Source organism: Chiloscyllium plagiosum, chromosome 1 (assembly GCF_004010195.1).
Source record: "Chiloscyllium plagiosum isolate BGI_BamShark_2017 chromosome 1, ASM401019v2, whole genome shotgun sequence".
Taxonomy (NCBI): Eukaryota; Metazoa; Chordata; class Chondrichthyes; order Orectolobiformes; family Hemiscylliidae; genus Chiloscyllium; species Chiloscyllium plagiosum.
This window is the reverse complement of record NC_057710.1, coordinates 154616317-154622921: the sequence shown is the minus strand read 5'-3', so window position 1 is coordinate 154622921 and position 6605 is coordinate 154616317. Positions and strand designations below refer to the sequence as shown.

The 6605-nt window shown below is 39.6% G+C and overlaps 1 protein-coding gene across 1 annotated transcript in view; it reads left to right on the top strand.

Moving 5' to 3' along the window:
• LOC122554590 (F-box/WD repeat-containing protein 7-like) overlaps positions 1 to 6605 on the top strand; it is a 163288-nt gene that overhangs the window by 60982 nt on the left and 95701 nt on the right. The window lies entirely within an intron of this gene.

Below are 6605 nucleotides of genomic sequence, written 5' to 3'. Positions count from 1 at the left end.
GGATCTGATTGAGACTTATAAGATTATTAAAGGATTGGACACTCTGGAGGCAGGAAACATGTTTCCGCTGATGGGTGAGTGCCGAACCAGAGGACACAGCTTAAAAATATGGGGTAGACCATTTAGGACAGCGATGAGGAGAAACTTCTTCACCCAGAGAGTGGTGGCTGTGTGGAATGCTCTGCCCCAGAGGGCAGTGGAGCCCAGTCTCTGGATTCATTTAAGAAAGAGTTGGATAGAGCTCTCAATGATAGTGGAGTCAAGGGTTATGGAGATAAGGCAGGAACAGGATACTGATTAAGGATGATCAGCCATGATCACATTGAATGGTGGTGCAGGCTCGAAGGGCAGAATGGCCTACTCCTGCACCTATTGTCTATTTTTTAGTTACTTAGATAAGAGAATGCATCAGTGCAGAATAAATGTTGAAATGTAACACATTTATTGTATTTCTTAGATTGTTTCCCTCAAAATCTATTTGAAACAATTCTTTGTTTTGGATAAGCTTCCGAGCATTACAATTGTCGCTGATTTTAGTGTTTGACAAAAAAAGGTTCGTAGCGTCAGCCAAAAAATGTAATTTATATAGTGAAACTGATATTGATTCCAAAAATCTTAAGTTATAAGCAGCGCAAGAAATTGCTTAGAAAGCAGTAAAGAGTTTTTCATTTTCCTGCATTGTTTGGCTAACTGATCATAAAATTTCTCAACCTTTTTGAACTATTAATAACATCAATTTAATGGTGCTGCATTTACTGATTTATTTTTAAATGAACTAAGCCTATAAAACGTTTAAAGTATTTTTAAGCATTCTATGGACTGTTGACACTGAAAATATGATTCTAAAGGCAGTCCTCCAGAATATTTCACTGTATAATCCATAATGCGATTGTGCTTGCAGTGAATGACGGAAGTGGAAATTACCTGAATCTAGTCCAAAAAGATTGACTTCTGAGTGCTATTATATTGCTGGCAGACCTCTACAGGTATAGGAGATGCCAAGTAGCAGAATTCTCTCTCACTCAAAACTGTTATGCTCAATTAATTCTGTCAATTACCTCTGGTAGATTTCAGGGTCCTTATTTTGTTTGCAATTGCTGCAAAAATGATGTGTCAGCCAGCTGCTTGTGCAATATGTGCCTGTCTCTATTCCAGCCTTTATTTCGTCCCTATATAATACTTCAAAAGGGGTCACTAGGTAAAGTAGGGCTACTGCATGTTTTGGTAGTTTTACTGATTTACTATTGCATTTAATGGACAAAAAGGAGCCAGTCTAGCATCACATGCACCTTGTTCCAGTTGGAATTACTGCTGAAATGCACGTCTAGAATCTCTAGCACTTGACTAAGGGCTTTTATTGAGCTATAGTAATCTGGTCTTACAGATCTGATATGGCAGATCTGATAAATAATAAATGGAATAACTGTTGTATGGACTATACTGTTGATGTAATTTTGTAGTTTCTGGAGGGTAAGGACTAACTTTGTCCTGAAAATGTTCAATCTAAGCTGATTTGTTAACTCTTGGAATTCTGAGTGTCTCACCCAGTGCTATAGATAGTGAGGAGCAGAAGAATAAAGTCCGTGCAGGATAAAATGCTGCTGAGAAGATACCTGAAGAGCACTGGCCCTGTGTAAGTGGGGCTTGGGAGTCAGTAGGTAGAGTTGAAACTTTATTGCTGGAACAGCACAGCAGGTCAGGCAGCATCCAGGGAACAGGAGATTCGACGTTTCGGGCACAGGCCCTTCTTCAGGAAATTGCTTAGAAAGCAGTAAAGAGTTTTTCATTTTCCTGCATTGTTTGGCTAACTGATCATAAAATTTCTCAACCTTTTTGAACTATTAATAACATCAATTTAATGGTGCTGCATTTACTGATTTATTTTTAAATGAACTAAGCCTATAAAACGTTTAAAGTATTTTTAAGCATTCTATGGACTGTTGACACTGAAAATATGATTCTAAAGGCAGTCCTCCAGAATATTTCACTGTATAATCCATAAACTAATGCGATTGTGCTTGCAGTGAATGACGGAAGTGGAAATTACCTGAATCTAGTCCAAAAAGATTGACCTCTGAGTGCTATTATATTGCTGGCAGACCTCTACAGGTATAGGAGATGCCAAGTAGCAGAAGGGCCTGTGCCCGAAACGTCGAATCTCCTGTTCCCTGGATGCTGCCTGACCGGCTGTGCTGTTCCAGCAATAAAGTTTCAACTTTGATCTCCAGCATCTGCAGACCTCACTTTCTCCAGTCAGTAGGTAGAGTAAGTCTTGGGGCTGGTCTCTGTGAACATTGGGGGAGTCGTAAAAAGCTTGTGACCCATTAATAGTTTTGCATTGCAGACAGTTGGGCAAAAGAGGGTTGGAATATAAAAGCAGAGATGTACTACTAAGACTTTATAAAGCTCTGGTTAGGCCCCATTTGGAGTACTGTGTCCAGTTTTGGTCCCCACACCTCAGGAAAGACATACTGGCACTGGAACATGTCCAGCGGAGATTCACACGGACGATTCCTGGAATGACAGGTCTAACATATGAGGAACGGCTGAGGATACTGGGATTGTATTCGTTGGAGTTTAGAAGATTAAGGGGAGACTTAATAGAGACGTACAAAATAATACATGGCTTGGAAAAGGTGGATGCTAGGAAATTGTTTCAGTTAAACGAGGAGACTAGGACCCGTGGACACAGCCTTAGAATTAGAGGGGGTCATTTCAGAACAGAAATGCGGAGACATTTCTTCAGCCAGAGAGTGGTGGGCCTGTGGAATTCATTGCCACGGAGTGCAGTGGAAGCCGGGACGCTAAATGTCTTCAAGGCCGAGATTGATAGATTCTTGTTGTCTAGAGGAATTAATGGCTACGGGGAGAACGCTGGTAAGTGGAGCTGAAATGCGCATCAGCCATGATTGAATGGCGGAGTGGACTCGATGGGCCGAATGGCCTTACTTCCACTCCTATGTCTTATGGTCTTATAGAAGCTGACAAGCTGTATTTGCCTGGTGCAGTTCAGCAAGGTTAAAACTGCAGAGAAATCCCAGGACCAGTACTAGATAGATGAAGCTAGTTGTCAGCAAAATATAAGTTGTGTCAAAGAGTAACTACTGGAATCCAAGGCAGAGAAGTGTCAGGAAAGGAGAGGGAACTACCTGGGTTTGAGCATTTGTTGAGAGTCCATCATAGAGTGACCTTTTGAGGGGGTTTTAAAGCCAGATCTTAGAAAGTGGACAGTTGGAATCCCTTGTGAAGTTAATGAAATTTAATATAACTAACACTTTTTTGATTTGGGGGGAGTGCGGGGGAGGGTGCAGTGGTGATGGTGTGCATGTTGAGAAATGTGTGGTAGCTGTCTTAACCACATTTGCTATTTTTTTTGCGCTTTGTGCAGTCTTCAACCACAGTTCGTCTCCATCTGCATTTACCTACTGTTAATTTTAAATCATAGACTTAACGTAATATGTGTGTGAGAGACCATTTTACTGTTTTATTTTTGTGAAATCTTTGTTTGTTCAAAATCTTGCAGCTTTATTCTCTTAGTAAATTCCTGGGATTTCTCAGTTTGTCCATTTTTAAGTGGTTATTTGCCCTTAGTCAGATCTTAATGTAACTTTGGCAGCATGAGCCAGGTTCACAAGGTAAACCTCAGGTACTTGATCCATATTTAGAAGTTTTAATGAAATCAAATAGAATCACAATTATCTGTGTTAGTTATTAATGGCTTAAATTATTCTTTGATATTGTTTTGGCACTGGATTGAATTTGTGATTTCAGGTTTAGGATTAAATTTTCGTAGTTTCATGATCATGACAATATGTATTAAGTACAACAGTGTATAGAATTTGGAAATTGATGTAGATACTCAGCTACATGACGCAGAAGATGCAATCGGAGGTAAAAGTTTTTAACTTGCCTGCTTTTGCCTTGATACGTGAATGCACAAGTTACATAATGGTAATAAGAAATTTTTGTTAGTGAATCCCAGTTCTACCTATTTTTTATTTTTCCCCTCTGATATTTAAATGATCAGGCCTGGACCCTTATTATTTCTGAGAAGCTTTGTTTGATTGATTGAAATCAAAGTAATAATTGTTTTATGTATGTTATTCTCTTGATTTGTAATCATTTTTCTTATTTTATGAAGTAAATGTCTTTTGCTGCAACCTTTTGGTATCTTGGTCATTGCATTTTCAGCAGTTAAATTAAAATTACAAGTGTTTCTGGAGATTAACAATCTGATAAATGTAACATTAAACCGAAAATTATGTCCAAGGTCAAATATTTGTTGACAGACTGCAACTTTCAGAACAAATGGTAGAATTTGAAATATGAAAAACAAAGTCGCCGATTTAAAATTTATTCATTCTACTATGCAGTGGAACTTATTGTGGAAGTTGAGTTGAGGGAAAATTTAGTGAAAATTCTAAAAAGTGAAACGAGGCACCTTTTTTGCCTTCTAATCAAATTGAAGACAATTGATATTGATAAATTTTAGCAACCCAGGGCCAGAATAACACTAGATCAAACTGTTCTAATAGCAGGGCTAATATTTAAAATTCAATGATGAAATTGCAATCATATCTGATGAAAAACACTAATTTGCTATTCCACGTTGTCATTTTTCTCACCATATTTTACTGTACAAAAAGCTGATCTGTAATACAGAGCTTGAGTATTGGTGGGGAAAAAATACACATTTTTGTCAAAACTTTCATCTTGATTTAAGAGAATATTCACAAGAATACCAGTGTCCAGGAGAATATTTCTGACGAGATGAGAAGAACGCCGAATGATTGATCAGTGCACTCTAGTTAAGGCATTACCACAGAGATAATGACTTGCAGTTCAATTTAAGTAAGGTTCGGCAGTTAGACCAGGCCATTTGACTCTAATTGGTCAAGGCATTGACCTCTGGAATGATCCGTTGTGGCCCATTTGTGCATGTTTCAACTTAAATGTGTGCACATTTTCTTCATCTGCAAAGAACAAGGCCCTGTGTATTAATGTCTCTTTTTAAGTACATGTTAGTGCACCATACTGGCCCTGACTGACTATTTTAAAGTGGTTGTCATAATTATTGGACAATATTTAATAAATAATCCTGAGTGTTAAAGATTATGATAACTAATTCAAGATTGTCAGTTGCTATGTTTCATCAACCACCTGTCTACTCACTCTGCTGACTTATTTTCTGGAAATAACTTATAATCCTCACTGGTAGCCAATTCTCATACTTACATATTTTGACCAATTTTTGAGATTGGTTGAGAGAATATTGAGAGCAATGTACTTTTAATGCTGATTCCTATCAGAGACCACTGAACAAAGAAAATTACAGCCCCTTCAGCCCTCCAAGCCTGCACCGATTTAGATCCTCTATCTAAACCTGTCGCCAGTTTTGAGGATCTGTATCTTCTGCTCCCTGTCCATTCATGTATCTATTTAGATGCATCTTAAATTACGCTATTGTGCCTTCCTCTGCTACCTCTGTTGGCAACATGTTCCAGGAAACCAAAACCCTCTGTCTAAAGAACTTTCCACGCATATCTCTCTCAAACTTTTCTCCTCTCACCTTGAACTCGTGACCCCTAGTAATTGAGTCCCCCACACTGGGTGAAAACGCTTCTTGCTATCCACCCTATTTATACCACTCGATCAGGTCCTCCCTCAACCTCAGTCTTTCTAGTAAAAATAATCCTGATCTACTCAACCTCTCTTCATAGCTAGCGCCCTCCATACCAGGCAACATCCTGGTGAACCTCCTCTGCATCCTCTCCAAAACATCCACATTCTTTTGGTAATGCGGTGACCAGAACTGTACGCAGTATTCCAAACGTGGCCGAAACAAAATCCTATACAACTGTAACATGGCCTGCCAACTCTTGTACTGAATGGCCTGTCTGATGAAGGAAAGCATGCTGTATGCCTTTTTGACCATTCTATCAACTTGCGTTGCCACCTTCAGGGTACGATGCACCAGAACACCCAGATCTCTCTGTACATCAATTTTTCCCAGGGCTTTTCCATTTACTGTATAGTTCACTCTAAAATTGGATCTTGCAAAATGCATCACCTCGCATTTGCCCAGATTGAACTCCAACTGCTATTTCTCCACCCAACTCTCCAATCTATCTATATTCTTCTTTATTCTCTGATAGTCCCCTTTACTATGTACTACTCCACCAATCTTTGTGTCATCTGCAAACTTGCTTATCAGACCACCTATACCTTCCTCCAGATCATTTATGTATATCACAAACAACAGTAGTCCCAACATGGCTCCCTGTGGAACACCAGTGGTCACAGTTCTCCATTTTGAGAAACGCCTTTCCAGTATTACTCTGTCTCCTGCTGCACAGCCAGTTCTCTATCCATCTAGCTCATACACCCTGAACCCCATGCAACTTCACTTTCTCTATCATCGATGACTGTATCGGCGCCGCCTCGTGCTCCCACGAGGAGGTTGAACAGTTCATCCACTTCACCAACACCTTCCACCCCGACCTCAAATTCACCTGGACAGTCTCAGATTCCTCCCTCCCCTTCCTCGACCTTTCTATTTCTATCTCAGGCGACCGAATCAACACGGACATCTACGACAAACCGAC